General features: G+C 45.1%; 10 non-coding genes across 10 annotated transcripts; all 10 read left to right on the forward strand.

Moving 5' to 3' along the window:
• Positions 1-566: 566 nt before the first annotated feature.
• trnak-uuu (transfer RNA lysine (anticodon UUU)) lies at positions 567-639 on the forward strand. The gene has a single exon. It is a non-coding gene; the product is annotated as a tRNA-Lys (tRNA).
• Positions 640-1,324: 685 nt separating this feature from the next.
• Positions 1,325-1,397, forward strand: trnak-uuu (transfer RNA lysine (anticodon UUU)). The gene has a single exon. It is a non-coding gene; the product is annotated as a tRNA-Lys (tRNA).
• A 975-nt stretch (positions 1,398-2,372) lies between these two features.
• trnak-uuu (transfer RNA lysine (anticodon UUU)) lies at positions 2,373-2,445 on the forward strand. Its single transcript has one exon. It is a non-coding gene; the product is annotated as a tRNA-Lys (tRNA).
• Positions 2,446-3,131: 686 nt separating this feature from the next.
• On the forward strand, positions 3,132-3,204 carry trnak-uuu (transfer RNA lysine (anticodon UUU)). The gene has a single exon. It is a non-coding gene; the product is annotated as a tRNA-Lys (tRNA).
• Positions 3,205-4,179: 975 nt separating this feature from the next.
• Positions 4,180-4,252, forward strand: trnak-uuu (transfer RNA lysine (anticodon UUU)). The gene has a single exon. It is a non-coding gene; the product is annotated as a tRNA-Lys (tRNA).
• A 686-nt stretch (positions 4,253-4,938) lies between these two features.
• trnak-uuu (transfer RNA lysine (anticodon UUU)) lies at positions 4,939-5,011 on the forward strand. Its single transcript has one exon. It is a non-coding gene; the product is annotated as a tRNA-Lys (tRNA).
• Positions 5,012-9,095: 4,084 nt separating this feature from the next.
• trnak-uuu (transfer RNA lysine (anticodon UUU)) lies at positions 9,096-9,168 on the forward strand. Its single transcript has one exon. It is a non-coding gene; the product is annotated as a tRNA-Lys (tRNA).
• A 686-nt stretch (positions 9,169-9,854) lies between these two features.
• Positions 9,855-9,927, forward strand: trnak-uuu (transfer RNA lysine (anticodon UUU)). Its single transcript has one exon. It is a non-coding gene; the product is annotated as a tRNA-Lys (tRNA).
• Positions 9,928-15,214: 5,287 nt separating this feature from the next.
• On the forward strand, positions 15,215-15,287 carry trnak-uuu (transfer RNA lysine (anticodon UUU)). The gene has a single exon. It is a non-coding gene; the product is annotated as a tRNA-Lys (tRNA).
• An 863-nt stretch (positions 15,288-16,150) lies between these two features.
• On the forward strand, positions 16,151-16,223 carry trnak-uuu (transfer RNA lysine (anticodon UUU)). The gene has a single exon. It is a non-coding gene; the product is annotated as a tRNA-Lys (tRNA).
• The last annotated feature ends 1,765 nt before the right edge of the window (positions 16,224-17,988 follow it).

Below are 17,988 nucleotides of genomic sequence, written 5' to 3' on the forward strand. Positions count from 1 at the left end.
GGTATCAAGTCATTTTTCAGGTAAGTAATTCCCCTTTTTTCTAAGTTAAAAACAACCAACATGTCTTGAAATGCCTGGTGTTCTTGTGATTATTTAGACAATGACACCAAGGTATCAAGCTGGCCCATGCAAAAGTCAGTCACATCCATGTAGTAGACCTTCAAGGCTGGGTACCTCAGATGGTTGAGTATCAAACTTTTAATCTGAGGGGCCAGGGTTCAAGAATCATCAGGTGATAAAGTGCACGGTATAATTTCCACTAATCATACAGTCATATCATAGTATCAAGAGGGTCCAGGGTTCAAGTCTCTGTTCAGTTGAGCGCTTGCTACAGCTGACTGTCAGGTTTTAAAGTGCATCATGTTATTACCACTACTCATACAGTCATGTCACGGTATCAAGTGCTCCCAGGCAGTAGTTGATCTAACTGATCGCTGGTCCCTAAATCTGAGGAATATGTGTTTAAGTATGTTTTCATGAAACTAATTTTACTTCCAACAATTGATTTCCAGTAACTAAGTCAATAATATTTGGAATGTAAACGTCTAGGAAGAGTTTTAGTTCAGGACTGGGTAGCTCAGTCGGTAGAGCATCAGACTTTTAATCTGAGGGTCCAGGGTTCAAGTCCCTGTTCAGGCTAGTTTCTCTGGTTTTCATGTGCATGATGGTATTCTCAAAACTCATACAGTCAAATCGTGGTATGAAGTGGTTCCAGGCAGTAGCTTTTCTAAATAAGCACAAGGTTTTAAATCCTAGGATCCCGAAATCAAGTCATTTTTCAGGTAAATAATCCTTTTTTTATGGTAAAAACAACCAAGATGTCTTGAAATGCCCGGTGTTCTTGTAATTACTTAGACAATGACACCAAGCTATCAAGCTGGCCCATGCAAAAGTCAGTCACATCCATGTAGTAGACCTTTAAGGCTGGTTACCTCAGATGGTAGAGTATCAAACTATTAATCTGAGGGGCCAGGGTTCAAGAATCATGAGGTCATAAAGTGCACGGTATAATTTCCACTAATCATACAGTCATATCGTAGTATCAAGAGGGTCCAGGGTTCAAGTCCATGTTCAGTTGAGTGATTCCTGGGACTGACCGTCAGCTTTTAAAGTGCATCATGTTATTACCACTATTCATAGAGTCATGTCACAGTATCAAGTGCTCCCAGGCATTAGGTGATTTAACTAATCGCCAGTCCCTAAATGTTAGGATTCTGTGTTTAAGTATGATTACATGTAACTAATTTTACTTCCAACAATTTATTTCAGGTCACTAAGTCAATAATGTTAGGACTGTAAACGTCTAGGAAGAGTTTTAGTTGAGGCTTGGGTTGCTCAGTCGGTAGAGCATCAGACTTTTAATCTGAGGGTCCAGGGTTCAAGTCCCTGTTCAGGCGACTTTGTCAGGTTTTGAGGTGCATGATGGTATTCTCAATACTCTTACAGTCAAATCATGGTATCAAGTGCTCCCAGGCAGTAGATTTTCTAAATCAGCGCGAGTTTTTTAATCTGAGGATCCCGGGAGCAAGTCATTTTTCAGGTGACTAATCCTATTTTCTAAGTTAAAAACAACCAAGATGTCTTGAAATGCCTGGTGTTCTTGTGATTACTTAGACAATGACACCAAGGTATCAAGCTGGCCCATGCAAAAGTCAGTCACATCCATGTAGTAGACCTTCATCCCTTGTAAATTTGTCTCACTGTGAAGGATGCACATATTTGTTTAATTGAAGAGGTAATTTTTTGTGTGGACAACTCAGAGACTCAATGCACCACACTTGGCAAACTAATTTTGTGGTCAGCTGTAGTAGGAATGTTAAATGTGTAGGAGTACCTGTACTTGAAGCCTGGGTTCGCTTTGTGCGCCACTCTTGGTAAACTAGTTTTTGTGATTGGCTGTACTTGGAACTTTAAAAGTGTAGAAGCAGTTGTTTGTTAAAGGCTGGGTACTTTAGATGGTAGAGTATCAAATTTTTATTCTGAGGGGCCAGGGTTCAAGTCCCTGTTCAGGTGATCCTTAATTAGAGCCAACCATCAGGTTTTTAAGTGCACGGTGTAATTTCCACCACTCATACAGTCAAGTCATACTATCAAGAAGGTCCAAGGTTCAAGTCCCTGCTCAGGTAAGCCATTCCTAGAGCTGACCGTCAGCTTTTAAAGTGCATCATGTTATTACCACTATTCATAGAGTCATGTCACGGTATCAAGTGCTCCCAGGCAGTAGGTGATTTAACTGATCGCCAGTCCCTAAATGTGAGGATTCTGTGTTTAAGTATGATTACATGTAACTAATTTTACTTCCAAAAATTTATTTCAGGTCACTAAGTCAATAATATTAGGACTGTAAATGTCTAGGAAGAGTTTTAGTTGAGGCCTGGGTAGCTCAGTCGGTAGAGCATCAGACTTTTAATCTGAGGGTCCAGGGTTCAAGTCCCTGTTCAGGCGAGTTTGTCAGGTTTTGAGGTGCATGATGGTATTCTCAATACTCTAGGAGTCAAATCATGATATCAAGTGGTCCCAGGCAGTAGTTTTTCTAAATGAGCGCATGTTTTTTATTCTGAGGATCCCGGGATCAAATCATTTTTCAGGTAACTAATCCTATTTTCTAAGTTAAAAACAACCAAGATGTCTTGAAATGCCCGGTGTTCTTTTCAATACTTAGACAATGACACCGAAGTATCAAGCTGGCCCATGCAAAAGTCAGTCACATCCATGTAGTAGACCTTCAAGGCTGGGTACCTCAGATGGTAGAGTATCAAACTTTTATTCTGAGGGGCCAGGGTTCAAGAATCATGAGGTCATAAAGTGCACGGTATAATTGCCACTAATCATACAGTCATATCATAGTATCAAGAGGGTCCAGGGTTCATGTCCCTGTTCAGTTGAGTGATTCCTAGAGCTGACCGTCAGCTTTTAAAGTGCATTATGTTATTACCACTATTCATAGAGTCATGTCACGGTATCAAGTGCTCCCAGGCAGTAGTTGATCTAACTGATCGCCGGTCCCTAAATCTGAGGATTATGTGTTCAAGTATGTTTTCAGGCAACTAATTTTACTTCCAACAATTTATTTCAGGTCACTAAGTCACTAATATTAGGAATGTAAACGTCTAGGAAGAGTTTTAGTTGAGGCCTGGGTAGCTCGGACGGTAGAGCATCAGACTTTTAATCTGAGGGTCCAGGGTTCAAGTCCCTGTTCAGGCTACTTTGTCAGGTTTTGAGGTGCATGATGGTATTCTCAATACTCTAGGAGTCAAATCATGATATCAAGTGGTCCTAGGCAGTAGTTTTTCTAAAAGAGCGCATGTTTTTTATCCTGAGGATCCCGGGATCAAATCATTTTTCAGGTAACTAATCATATTTTCTAAGTTAAAAACAACCAAGATGTCTTGAAATGCCCGGTGTTCTTGTGATTACTTAGACAATGACACCAAGGTATCAAGCTGGCCCATGCAAAAGTCGGTCACATCCATGTAGTAGACCTTCATCCCTTGTAAATTTGTCTCACTGTGAAGGATGCACATATTTGTTTAATTGAAGAGGTAATTTTTTGTGTGGACAACTCAGAGACTCAATGCACCACACTTGGCAAACTAATTTTTGTGGTCAGCTGTAGTAGGAATGTTACATGTGTAGGAGTACCTGTACTTGAAGCCTGGGTTCGCTTTGTGCGCCACTCTTGGTAAACTAGTTTTTGTGATTGGCTGTACTTGGAACTTTAAAAGTGTAGAAGCAGTTGTTGTTAAAGGCTGGGTACTTTAGATGGTAGAGTATCAAATTTTTATTCTGAGTGGCCAGGGTTCAAGTCCCTGTTCAGGTGATCCTTAATTAGAGCCAACCATCAGGTTTTTAAGTGCACGGTGTAATTTCCACCACTCATACAGTCAAGTCATACTATCAAGAAGGTCCAAGGTTCAAGTCCCTGCTCAGGTAAGCCATTCCTAGAGCTGACCGTCAGCTTTTAAAGTGCATCATGTTATTACCACTATTCATAGAGTCATGTCACGGTATCAAGTGCTCCCAGGCAGTAGGTGATTTAACTGATCGCCAGTCCCTAAATGTGAGGGTTCTGTGTTTAAGTATGATTACATGTAACTAATTTTACTTCCAAAAATTTATTTCAGGTCACTAAGTCAATAATATTAGGACTGTAAACGTCTAGGAAGAGTTTTAGTTGAGGCCTGGGTAGCTCAGTCGGTAGAGCATCAGACTTTTAATCTGAGGGTCCAGGGTTCAAGTCCCTGTTCAGGCGAGTTTGTCAGGTTTTGAGGTGCATAATGGTATTCTCAATACTCTTACACTCAAATCATGGTATCAAGTGCTCCCAGGCAGTAGTTTTTCTAAATCAGCGCGAGTTTTTTAATCTGAGGATCCCGGGAGCAAGTCATTTTTTAGGTGACTAATCCTATTTTCTAAGTTAAAAACAATCAAGATGTCTTGAAATGCCCAGGGTTCTTGTCAATACTTAGACAATGACACCGAAGTATCAAGCTGGCCCATGCAAAAGTCAGTCACATCCATGTAGTAGACCTTTAAGGCTGGGTACCTCAGATGGTAGAGTATCAAACTTTTATTCTGAGGGGCCAGGGTTCAAGAATCATGAGGTCATAAAGTGCACGGTATATTTTCCACTAATCATACAGTCATATCATAGTATCAAGAGGGTCCAGGGTTCAAGTCCCTGTTCAGTTGAGTGATTCCTAGAGCTGACCGTCAGCTTTTAAAGTGCATCATGTTATTACCACTATTCATAGAGTCATGTCACGGTATCAAGTGCTCCCAGGCAGTAGTTGATCTAACTGATCGCCTGTCCCTAAATCTGAGTATTATGTGTTCAAGTATGTTTTCAGGCAACTAATTTTACTTCCAACAATTTATTTCAGGTCACTAAGTCACTAATATTAGGAATGTAAACGTCTAGGAAGAGTTTTAGTTGCGGCCTGGGTACCTCAGTCGGTAGAGCATCAGACTTTTAATCTGAGGGTCCAGGGTTCAAGTCCCTGTTCAGGTGAGTTTGTCAGGTTTTGAGGTGCATAATGGTATTCTCAATACTCTAGGAGTCAAATCATGATATCAAGTGGTCCTAGGCAGTAGGTTTTCTAAAAGAGCGCATGTTTTTTATTCTGAGGATCCCGGGATCAAATCATTTTTCAGGTAACTAATCCTATTTTCTAAGTAAAAACAACCAAGATGTCTTGAAATGCCCAGGGTTCTTGTGATTACTTAGACAATGACACCAAGGTATCAAGCTGGCCCATGCAAAAGTCAGTCACATTCATGTAGTAGACCTTTAAGGCTGGTTACCTCAGATGGTAGAGTATCAAACTTTTATTCTGAGGGGCCAAGGTTCAAGAATCATGAGGTCATAAAGTGCACGGTATAATTACCAATAATCATACAGTCATATCATAGTATCAAAAAGGTTCAGGGTTCAAGTCCCTGTTCAGTTGAGCGATTCCTTGAGCTCACCGTCAGCTTTTAAAGTGCATCATGTTATAAGAATAAGAATAAGAAAACCTTTAATAGTCCCGCAGTGGGGAAATTACCTCTCACAACAGTAGTACAGATGAGCAAGAATACAGGTACAGATCAGTTTGTGTTGGCACAGTACAAAGCAGTACAGTACAGTTAGAGTGAGTATGAGGTCATTGCAGGGTTATTGCACAGTAATGGGTATAAGATTTGTACCGGTAACAATATACATGATTGTTCACAGATTTACACAAATATTGTGCAGAGCAGGTTGCTATATAAACCACTGATGCAGTGGGTGAGTGACTGTGGTGGGATGTGGTCAACAGTTCTGATTGTACAGTCTGACAGCAGCAGGTAGGAAGGATCTACGATATCTCTCCTTCACACAGCAAGGGTGGATCAGTCTGCTACTGAAGCTGCTCTCCAGAGCAGACAGTGAGTCCTCCAGTGGGTGAGAGACCTGGTCCATGATGGATGTCAGTTTAGCCAGGACCCTTCTCTCACCCACCTCCTGCACCGTGTCCAGAGTGCAGCCCAGGACAGAGCTGGACTTTCTGATGATCCTGTCCAGTCTCTTCCTGTCCCTCGCTGTGATGCTGCTGCCCCAGCAGACCACACCGTACAGGATGGCTGATGCCACCACAGAGTCATAGAAGGTCTTCAGGAGTGGCCCCTTCACTCCAAAAGACCGCAGTCTCCTCAGCAGGTAGAGTCTGCTCTGACCCTTCCTGTACAGTGCATCCGTTGTTATGAGTCCAGTCCAGTTTATTGTTCAGATGCACTCCCAGGTACTTGTAAGAGTCCACTCTCTCAATGTCCCTTCCCTGGATGTGCATCGGTGGGATGAGAGCAGGCTGCTGTCTGCGGAAATCCACCACCATCTCCTTTGTTTTCCCTACATTGATCAGGAGGTGGTTCCGCTGGCACCAGTCCACAAAGTTCTGAGTGAGTCCTCTGTACTCTGCATCGTCATCATCGGTGATCAGTCCGACGATCGCAGAGTCATCAGAGAACTTCTGCAGAACACAGCTGTCCGTGTGTGTGTCTGAAGGTCTGACGTGTAGAGGGTGAAAAGGAAGGGGGGGCCAGTACAGTCCCCTGTGGGGGCCCCCAACTGCAGGTCAGAGTGTCAGACACACAGTCCCTGGCTCTCACAAACTGAGGCCTGTTTGTGAGATAGTCCATAATCCACTCCGTCAGATGAAGGTCCACACCAGCCCTCCTCCAGTTTGTGTTTCAGAAGGCATCGGCTGGGATGGTGTTGAAGGCACTGGAGAAGTCAAAGAACATGATCCTCACAGTGCTGCCGGGCTTCTCTAGGTGGGAAAGGGCTCGATGTAGGAGGAAAGATGACAGCGTCGTCTACTCCTATGCCGTGTCGGTAGGCGAACTGCAGCGGGTCCAGGTAGGTTCCCACTGCAGAGCGGAGGTTACCCAGGACCAGTCTCTCCAGTGTCTTCATCAGGTGTGATGTCAGAGCCACTGGTCTGAAGCTGCTGGGGTCTTTGGCGTGCGGTGTCTTGGGCACTGGTACCCACGCAGGAGGTCTTCCAGAGCTGTGGTACCACCCTCAGCTTGAGGCTCAGGTTGAAGACATGCTCCATAACTCCACACAGTTCGCCTGCACAGGACTTAAGGAGTCTGGAGCTGATGCCGTCTGGTCCAGCTGCTTTCCTGGCCTTGATCTTCCTGAGCTCACTTCTCACCTGGGTGCTGGAGAAGGATAGGGGTGGAGGGAGTGTCTTAGTGTGGTGTGAAGTGAGGGGTTGAGGAAGTGACTCAGTGTGGTGTGAAGTGAGGGGGTGTGGTTGGGATGAGTCACCAGTCGTCAGGGCTGAGGGTAGAGGGCTTTGTGTAAAGGTGTGAAGGGCTGTGGGGGCTGGTAATCCAGTGGTATGAGGTGACAAGAGGTTCGGAGGCAGCTGCTGGGAGGTGTGAGTGGGTGCTTGGTCAAACCTATTAAAGTGTGAGTTCAGCTCGTTGACCCAGCTCAGGTCCCCCTCAGCCTGTGGGTGTGGAGCTTTGAAGCCTGAGATGGTTTTCAGGCTCCTCCACACCTCACTGACATTGTTCTGCTGCAGCTGCTCCTCCATCTTCCTCCTGTAGCTGGACTTCCCCTCACGGATTTTCCTCCTCAGCTCCTTCTGCACCCTCCTCAGCTCCTCCCTGTCCCCTGATTTAAATGCTCTCTTCTTCTCCTTTAGCAGAGCTTTAATATCAGGGGTGACCCATGGTTTGCTGTTGGTGAAACACCGAACCCGCCTGGTGGGAACAGTGTTTTCACAGCAGAAGTTTATGTAGTCCGTTACACAGTCTGTTATTGCGTAATGTCCTCCCCATGTGGGTCCGCAGAGCTCCGTCCACACAGTGGTGTTAAAACAGTCCCTGAGAGCCTCCTCGCTCTCAGCTGTCCACCTCTTCACTGTGCGGGGCACCACCGGCTGCCTGTGTACAACAGGTTATACACAGGCAGGAGATGCAGGATGTTGTGGTCAGCTCTGCCCAGCGGTGGGAGGGAGGATGCAGCGTAGGCCTCTTTGGTGTTGGCGTAGAATAAGTCCAGTGTTTTATTGTTTCTGGTGGGGCAGGTCACATACTGGGTGTATGTAGGCAGAGCAGCTGAAGGAGGTGCATGGTTAAAGTCCCCAGAGATCAGGAAGAGGGCCTGTGGGTGCTGTGTTTGCAGCCTGCTGGTGACTGAGAGCAGGGTCTCAGAAGCTGTGTCAGCGTTAGCGGAGGGTGGGACGTACACAACAATTATTATAACGTGTGTGAACTCCCTTGGCAGGTAGAATGGCCTCATGCCCACCGCCAACAGCTCAATGTCTCTGTTACACAGCTTCATTTTGACAGTGCAATGTCGTGGCATACACCACCTGATGTTCACAAACACAGCCAGACCCCCTCCCTTCCTCTTACCGCTGTTCTCCGTTCTGTCCGCACGTAGCAGAAGAAAATTGTCCAGTGCGACAGTCGAGTCCGGGATGAGTGACGTCAGCCAGGTCTCCGTGAACAGCAGGACGCTGCTCGTTCTGTACTCCAGCTGGTGCCGTGTGAGCGCCGCGAGCTCGTCGATCTTGTTGGCGAGAGATCTCACGTTCCCCATGATAACGGAGGGGACAGTGGGCCTGAAGCGTCTCGTTTTCTCCCGTCGTAGTTTTCCAGCGCGGCGCCCACGTCGGGACTTCACCAGCACCTCAGCGGTGATCTCGTGTCCCTCTCTGGGCAGAACTACGGCGCTGCGCAGCGCGATCAGCTGCTCCGCGGTGTAAACAATGCGCGCTCTGACCCCGACGCACATCGTAGCTTTAAAAACAGCGTTTGTACTGCGCCAAACTTAGGAAAACTATAAAAAAGCTGTGTACAGGTTGTGTACACTAATGTTACTAAAAACACACTAGAAAGGTAAACTTAAATAAGTGAAGAAAGTAATAAATAGAAGTAAGAGGACAGGAGCTGTTGTGACCAGCAGCCAGCTCGACCGGCGCTGGAGAAAAAATATATCTATATATATATATATAAAATAAATATATAAAAATATATAAAAAATATAAATTTATTTCAGGTCACTAAGTCAATAATATTAGGACTGTAAACGTCTAGGAAGAGTTTTAGTTGAGGCCTGGGTAGCTCAGTCGGTAGAGCATCAGACTTTTAATCTGAGGGTCCAGGGTTCAAGTCCCTGTTCAGGCGAGTTTGTCAGGTTTTGAGGTGCATAATGGTATTCTCAATACGCTTACACTCAAATCATGGTATCAAGTGCTCCCAGGCAGTAGTTTTTCTAAATCAGCGCGAGTTTTTTAATCTGAGGATCCCGGAAGCAAGTCATTTTTCAGGTGACTAATCCTATTTTCTAAGTTAAAAACAACCAAGATGTCTTGAAATGCCCAGGGTTCTTGTCAATACTTAGACAATGACACCGAAGTATCAAGCTGGCCCATGCAAAAGTCAGTCACATCCATGTAGTAGATCTTTAAGGCTGGGTACCTTAGATGGTAGAGTATCAAACTTTTATTCTGAGGGGCCAGGGTTCAAGAATCATGAGGTCATAAAGTGCACGGTATAATTTCCAATAATCATACAGTCATATCATAGTATCAAAAGGGGCCAGGGTTCAAGTCCATGTTCAGTTGAGTGATTCCTGGGACTGACCGTCAGCTTTTAAAGTGCATCATGTTATTACCACTATTCATAGAGTCATGTCACGGTATCAAGTGCTCCCAGGCAGTAGGTGATTTAACTGATCGCCAGTCCCTAAATGTTAGGATTCTGTGTTTAAGTATGATTACATGTAACTAATTTTACTTCCAACAATTTATTTCAGGTCACTAAGTCAATAATGTTAGGACTGTAAACGTCTAGGAAGAGTTTTAGTTGAGGCCTGGGTAGCTCAGACGGTAGAGCATCAGACTTTTAATCTGAGGGTCCAGGGTTCAAGTCCCTGTTCATGCGAGTTTGTCAGGTTTTGAGGTGCATAATGGTATTCTCAATACTCTAGGAGTCAAATCATGATATCAAGTGGTCCTAGGCAGAAGTTTTTCTAAATAAGCACAAGGTTTTTAATCCTAGGATCCCGAGATCAAGTCATTTTTCAGGTAACTAATCATATTTTCTAAGTTAAAAACAACCAAGATGTCTTGAAATGCCCGGTGTTCTTGTGATTACTTAGACAATGACACCAAGGTATCAAGCTGGCCCATGCAAAAGTCGGTCACATCCATGTAGTAGACCTTCATCCCTTGTAAATTTGTCTCACTGTGAAGGATGCACATATTTGTTTAATTGAAGAGGTAATTTTTTGTGTGGACAACTCAGAGACTCAATGCACCACACTTGGCAAACTAATTTTTGTGGTCAGCTGTAGTAGGAATGTTACATGTGTAGGAGTACCTGTACTTGAAGCCTGGGTTCGCTTTGTGCGCCACTCTTGGTAAACTAGTTTTTGTGATTGGCTGTACTTGGAACTTTAAAAGTGTAGAAGCAGTTGTTGTTAAAGGCTGGGTACTTTAGATGGTAGAGTATCAAATTTTTATTCTGAGTGGCCAGGGTTCAAGTCCCTGTTCAGGTGATCCTTAATTAGAGCCAACCATCAGGTTTTTAAGTGCACGGTGTAATTTCCACCACTCATACAGTCAAGTCATACTATCAAGAAGGTCCAAGGTTCAAGTCCCTGCTCAGGTAAGCCATTCCTAGAGCTGACCGTCAGCTTTTAAAGTGCATCATGTTATTACCACTATTCATAGAGTCATGTCACGGTATCAAGTGCTCCCAGGCAGTAGGTGATTTAACTGATCGCCAGTCCCTAAATGTGAGGATTCTTTGTTTAAGTATGATTACATGTAACTAATTTTACTTCCAACAATTTATTTCAGGTCACTAAGTCAATAATATTAGGACTGTAAACGTCTAGGAAGAGTTTTAGTTGAGGCCTGGGTAGCTCAGTCGGTAGAGCATCAGACTTTAATCTGAGGGTCCAGGGTTCAAGTCCCTGTTCAGGCGAGTTTGTCAGGTTTTGAGGTGCATAATGGTATTCTCAATACGCTTACACTCAAATCATGGTATCAAGTGCTCCCAGGCAGTAGTTTTTCTAAATCAGCGCGAGTTTTTTAATCTGAGGATCCCGGGAGCAAGTCATTTTTCAGGTGACTAATCCTATTTTCTAAGTTAAAAACAACCAAGATGTCTTGAAATGCCCAGGGTTCTTGTCAATACTTAGACAATGACACCGAAGTATCAAACTGGCCCATGCAAAAGTCAGTCACATCCATGTAGTAGACCTTTAAGGCTGGGTACCTTAGATGGTAGAGTATCAAACTTTTATTCTGAGGGGCCAGGGTTCAAGAATCATGAGGTCATAAAGTGCACGGTATAATTTCCAATAATCATACAGTCATATCATAGTATCAAAAGGGGCCAGGGTTCAAGTCCCTGTTCAGTTGAGTGATTCCTAGAGCTGACCGTCAGCTTTTAAAGTGCATCATGTTATAAGAATAAGAATAAGAAAACCTTTAATAGTCCCGCAGTGGGGAAATTACCTCTCACAACAGTAGTACAGATGAGCAAGAATACAGGTACAGATCAGTTTGTGTTGGCACAGTACAAAGCAGTACAGTACAGTTAGAGTGAGTATGAGGTCATTGCAGGGTTATTGCACAGTAATGGGTATAGGATTTGTACCGGTAACAATATACATGATTGTTCACAGATTTACACAAATATTGTGCAGAGCAGGTTGCTATATAAACCACTGATGCAGTGGGTGAGTGACTGTGGTGGGATGTGGTCAACAGTTCTGATTGTACAGTCTGACAGCAGCAGGTAGGAAGGATCTACGATATCTCTCCTTCACACAGCGAGGGTGGATCAGTCTGCTACTGAAGCTGCTCTCCAGAGCAGACAGTGAGTCCTCCAGTGGGTGAGAGACCTGGTCCATGATGGATGTCAGTTTAGCCAGGACCCTTCTCTCACCCACCTCCTGCACCGTGTCCAGAGTGCAGCCCAGACAGAGCTGGACTTTCTGATGATCCTGTCCAGTCTCTTCCTGTCCCCTCGCTGTGATGCTGCTGCCCCAGCAGACCACACCGTACAGGATGGCTGATTGCCACCACAGAGTCATAGAAGGTCTTCAGGAGTGGCCCCTTCACTCCAAAAGACCGCAGTCTCCTCAGCAGGTAGAGTCTGCTCTGACCCTTCCTGTACAGTGCATCCGTGTTATGAGTCCAGTCCAGTTTATTGTTCAGATGCACTCCCAGGTACTTGTAAGAGTCCACTCTCTCAATGTCCCTTCCCTGGATGTGCATCGGTGGGATGAGAGCAGGCTGCTGTCTGCGGAAATCCACCACCATCTCCTTCGTTTCCCTACATTGATCAGGAGGTGGTTCCGCTGGCACCAGTCCACAAAGTTCTGAGTGAGTCCTCTGTACTCTGCATCGTCATCATCGGTGATCAGTCCGACGATCGCAGAGTCATCAGAGAACTTCTGCAGAACACAGCTGTCCGTGGTTGTGTCTGAAGTCTGACGTGTAGAGGGTGAAAAGGAAGGGGGCCAGTACAGTCCCCTGTGGGGCCCCCACACTGCAGGTCAGAGTGTCAGACACACAGTCCCTGGCTCTCACAAACTGAGGCCTGTTTGTGAGATAGTCCATAATCCACTCCGTCAGATGAAGGTCCACACCAGCCTCCTCCAGTTTGTGTTTCAGAAGCATCGGCTGGATGGTGTTGAAGGCACTGGAGAAGTCAAAGAACATGATCCTCACAGTGCTGCCGGGCTTCTCTAGGTGGGAAAGGGGCTCGATGTAGGAGGAAGATGACAGCGTCGTCTACTCCTATGCCGTGTCGGTAGGGCGAACTGCAGCGGGTCCAGGTAGGTTCCCACTGCAGAGCGGAGGTTACCCAGGACCAGTCTCTCCAGTGTCTTCATCAGGTGTGATGTCAGAGCCACTGGTCTGAAGCTGCTGGGGTCTTTGGCGTGCGGTGTCTTGGGCACTGGTACCACGCAGGAGGTCTTCCAGAGCTGTGGTACCACCCTCAGCTTGAGGCTCAGGTTGAAGACATGCTCCATAACTCCACACAGTTCGCCTGCACAGGACTTAAGGAGTCTGGAGCTGATGCCGTCTGGTCCAGCTGCTTTCCTGGCCTTGATCTTCCTGAGCTCACTTCTCACCTGGGTGCTGGAGAAGGATAGGGGTGGAGGGAGTGTCTTAGTGTGGTGTGAAGTGAGGGGTTGAGGAAGTGACTCAGTGTGGTGTGAAGTGAGGGGGTGTGGTTGGGATGAGTCACCAGTCGTCAGGGCTGAGGGTAGAGGGCTTTGTGTAAAGGTGTGAAGGGCTGTGGGGGCTGGTAATCCAGTGGTATGAGGTGACAAGAGGTTCGGAGGCAGCTGCTGGGAGGTGTGAGTGGGTGCTTGGTCAAACCTATTAAAGTGTGAGTTCAGCTCGTTGACCCAGCTCAGGTCCCCCTCAGCCTGTGGGTGTGGAGCTTTGAAGCCTGAGATGGTTTTCAGGCTCCTCCACACCTCACTGACATTGTTCTGCTGCAGCTGCTCCTCCATCTTCCTCCTGTAGCTGGACCTTCCCCCCTCACGGATTTTCCTCCTCAGCTCCTTCTGCACCCTCCTCAGCTCCTCCCTGTCCCCTGATTTAAATGCTCTCTTCTTCTCCTTTAGCAGAGCTTTAATATCAGGGTGACCCATGGTTTGCTGTTGGTGAAACACCGAACCCGCCTGGTGGGAACAGTGTTTTCACAGCAGAAGTTTATGTAGTCCGTTACAACAGTCTGTTATTGCGTTAATGTCCTCCCCATGTGGGTCGCAGAGCTCCGTCCACACAGTGGTGTTAAAACAGTCCCTGAGAGCCTCCTCGCTCTCAGCTGTCCACCTCTTCACTGTGCGGGGCACCACCGGCTTGCCTGTGTACAACAGGTTTATACACAGGCAGGAGATGCAGGATGTTGTGGTCAGCTCTGCCCCAGCGGTGGGAGGGAGGATGCAGCGTAGGCCTCTTTGGTGTTGGCATAGAATAAGTCCCAGTGTTTTATTGTCTCTGGTGGGGCAGGTCACATACTGGGTGTATGTAGGCAGAGCAGCTGAAGGAGGTGCATGGTTAAAGTCCCCAGAGATCAGGAAGAGGGCCTGTGGGTGCTGTGTTTGCAGCCTGCTGGTGACTGAGAGCAGGGTCTCAGAAGCTGTGTCAGCGTTAGCGGAGGGTGGGACGTACACAACAATTATTATAACGTGTGTGAACTCCCTTGGCAGGTAGAATGGCCTCATGCCCACCGCCAACAGCTCAATGTCTCTGTTACACAGCTTCATTTTGACAGTGCAATGTCGTGGCATACACCACCTGATGTTCACAAACACAGCCAGACCCCCTCCCTTCCTCTTACCGCTGTTCTCCGTTCTGTCCGCACGTAGCAGAAGAAAATTGTCCAGTGCGACAGTCGAGTCCGGGATGAGTGACGTCAGCCAGGTCTCCGTGAACAGCAGGACGCTGCTCGTTCTGTACTCCAGCTGGTGCCGTGTGAGCGCCGCGAGCTCGTCGATCTTGTTGGCGAGAGATCTCACGTTCCCCATGATAACGGAGGGGACAGTGGGCCTGAAGCGTCTCGTTTTCTCCCGTCGTAGTTTTCCAGCGCGGCGCCCACGTCGGGACTTCACCAGCACCTCAGCGGTGATCTCGTGTCCCTCTCTGGGCAGAACTACGGCGCTGCGCAGCGCGATCAGCTGCTCCGCGGTGTAAACAATGCGCGCTCTGACCCCGACGCACATCGTAGCTTTAAAAACAGCGTTTGTACTGCGCCAAACTTAGGAAAACTATAAAAAAGCTGTGTACAGGTTGTGTACACTAATGTTACTAAAAACACACTAGAAAGGTAAACTTAAATAAGTGAAGAAAGTAATAAATAGAAGTAAGAGGACAGGAGCTGTTGTGACCAGCAGCCAGCTCGACCGGCGCCGGAGAAAAAAAAAAAAAAATATATATATATATATATATATATATATATAAAATAAATATATAAATAAATATATAAAAAATATAATATTACCACTATTCATAGAGACATGTCACGGTATCAAGTGCTCCCAGGCAGTAGTTGATCTAACTGATCGCCGGTCCCTAAATCTGAGGAATATGTGTTTAAGTATGTTTTCATGCAACTAATTTTACTTCCAACAATTGATTTCCGGTAACTAAGTTAGTAATATTAGGAATGTAAACGTCTAGGAAGAGTTTTAGTTGAGGCCTTGGTAGCTCAGTCGGTAGAGCATCAGACTTTTAATCTAAGGGTCCAGGGTTCAAGTCCCTGTTCAGGCTAGTTTCTCGGGTTTTCCTGTGCATGATGGCATTCTCAAAACTCATACAGTCAAATTGTGGTATCAAGTGGTCCCCGGCAGTAGCTTTTCTAAATAAGCACAAGGTTTTTAATCCTAGGATCCCGAGATCAAGTCATTTTTCAGGTAACTAATCCTTTTTTTTGTGGTAAAAACAACAAAGATGTCATGAACTGCCTGGTGTTCTTGTGATTACTTAGACAATGACACCAAGGTATCAAGCTGGCCCATGCAAAAGTCGGTCACATCCATGTAGTAGACCTTCATCCCTTGTAAATTTGTCTCACTGTGAAGGATGCACATATTTGTTTAATTGAAGAGGTAATTTTTTTGTGTGGACAACTCAGAGACTCAATGCACCACACTTGGCAAACTAATTTTTGTGGTCAGCTGTAGTAAGAATGTTACATGTGTAGGAGTACCTGTACTTGAAGCCTGGGTTCGCTTTGTGCGCCACTCTTGGTAAACTAGTTTTTGTGATTGGCTGTACTTGGAACTTTAAAAGTGTAGAAGCAGTTGTTGTTAAAGGCTGGGTACTTTAAATGGTAGAGTATCAAATTTTTATTCTGAGGGGCCAGGGTTCAAGTCCCTGTTCAGTTGAGTGATTCCTAGAGCTGACCGTCAGCTTTTAAAGTGCATCATGTTATTACCACTATTCATAGAGTCATGTCACGGTATCAAGTGCTCCCAGGCCGTAGGTGATTTAACTGATCGCCAGTCCCTAAATGTTAGGATTCTGTGTTTAAGTATGATTACATGTAACTAATTTTACTTCCAACAATTTATTTCAGGTCACTAAGTCAATAATGTTAGGACTGTAAACGTCTAGGAAGAGTTTTAGTTGAGGCCTGAATAGCTCAGTCGGTAGAGCATCAGACTTTTAATCTGAGGGTCCTGGGTTCAAGTCCCTGTTCAGGTGAGTTTTGTCAGGTTTTGAGGTGCATGATGGTATTCTCAATACTCTTACACTCAAATCATGGTATCAAGTGCTCCCAGGCAGTAGTTTTTCTAAATCAGCGCAAGTTTTTTAATCTGAGGATCCCGGGAGCAAGTCATTTTTCAGGTGACTAATCCTATTTTCTAAGTTAAAAACAACCAAGATGTCTTGAAATGCCCAGGGTTCTTGTCAATACTTAGACAATGACACCGAAGTATCAAGCTGGCCCATGCAAAAGTCAGTCACAATCCATGTAGTAGATCTTTAAGGCTGGGTACCTTAGATGGTAGAGTATCAAACTTTTATTCTGAGGGGCCAGGGTTCAAGAATCATGAGGTCATAAAGTGCACGGTATAATTCCAATAATCATACAGTCATATCATAGTATCAAAAGGGGCCAGGGGTTCAAGTCCATGTTCAGTTGAGTGATTCCTGGGACTGGACCGTCAGCTTTTAAAGTGGCATCATGTTATTACCACTATTCATAGAGTCATGTCACGGTATCAAGTGCTCCCAGGCAGTAGGTGATTTAACTGATCGCCAGTCCTAAATGTTAGGATTCTGTGTTTAAGTATGATTACATGTAACTAATTTTACTTCCAACAATTTATTTCAGGTCACTAAGTCAATAATGTTAGGACTGTAAACGTCTAGGAAGAGTTTTAGTTGAGGCCTGGGTAGCTCAGACGGTAGAGCATCAGACTTTAATCTGAGGTCCAGGTTCAAGTCCCTGTTCATGCGAAGTTTGTCAGGTTTTGAGGTGCATAATGGATTCTCACTACTCTAGGAGTCAAATCATGATATCAAGTGGTCTAGGCAAGGAAGTTTTTCTAAATAAGCACAAGGTTTTTAAATCCTAGGATCCGAGATCAAGTTCATTTTCAGGTAACTAATCATATTTTCTAAGGTTAAAAACAACCAAGATGTCTTGAAATGCCCGGTGTTCTTGTGATTACTTAGACAATGACACCAAGGTATCAAGCTGGCCCATGCAAAGTCGGTCACAACCATGTAGTAGACCTTCATCCCTTGTAAATTTGTCTCACTGTGAAGGATGCACATATTTGTTTAATTGAAGAGGTAATTTTTTTGTGTGGACAACTCAGAGACTCAATGCACCACAACTTGGCAACTAATTTTTGTGGTCAGCTGTAGTAGGAATGTTACATGTGTAGAGTAACCTGTACTTGAAGCCTGGGTTTCGCTTTGTGGCGCCACTCTTGGTAAACTATTTTTTTGTGATTGGCTGTACTGGAACTTTAAAAGTTAGAAGCAGTTGTTGTGTTAAAGGCTGGGTCTGATATGGTAGAGTATCAAATTTTTATTCTGAGGTGGCCAGGGTTCAAGTCCCTGTTCAGGTGATCCTTAATTAAGCCAACCACAGGTCAGGTTTTTTAAGTGCACGGTGTAATTTCCCAGCCACTCATACAGCAAGTCATACTATCAAGAAGGTCCAAGGTTCAAGTCCTGCTCAGGTAGCCATTCTAGAGCTGACCGTCCAGCTTTTAAAGTGCATCATGTTATTACCACTATTCATAGAGTCATGTCACGGTATCAAGTGCTCCCAGCAGTAGGTGATTTAACTGATCGCCAGTCCCTAAATGTGAGGATTCTTTGTTTTAAGTATGATTAAATGTAACTAATTTTACTTCCAAACAATTTATTCAGGTCACTAGTCATATATTAGGAACTGTAAACTGTCTAGGAAGATTTTTAGTTAGGTCGGCTGGGTAGGCTCCACTCGGGT

The sequence above is a fragment of the Betta splendens genome, chromosome 5 (genome assembly GCF_900634795.4).
Source record: "Betta splendens chromosome 5, fBetSpl5.4, whole genome shotgun sequence".
Lineage (NCBI taxonomy): Eukaryota > Metazoa > Chordata > Actinopteri > Anabantiformes > Osphronemidae > Betta > Betta splendens.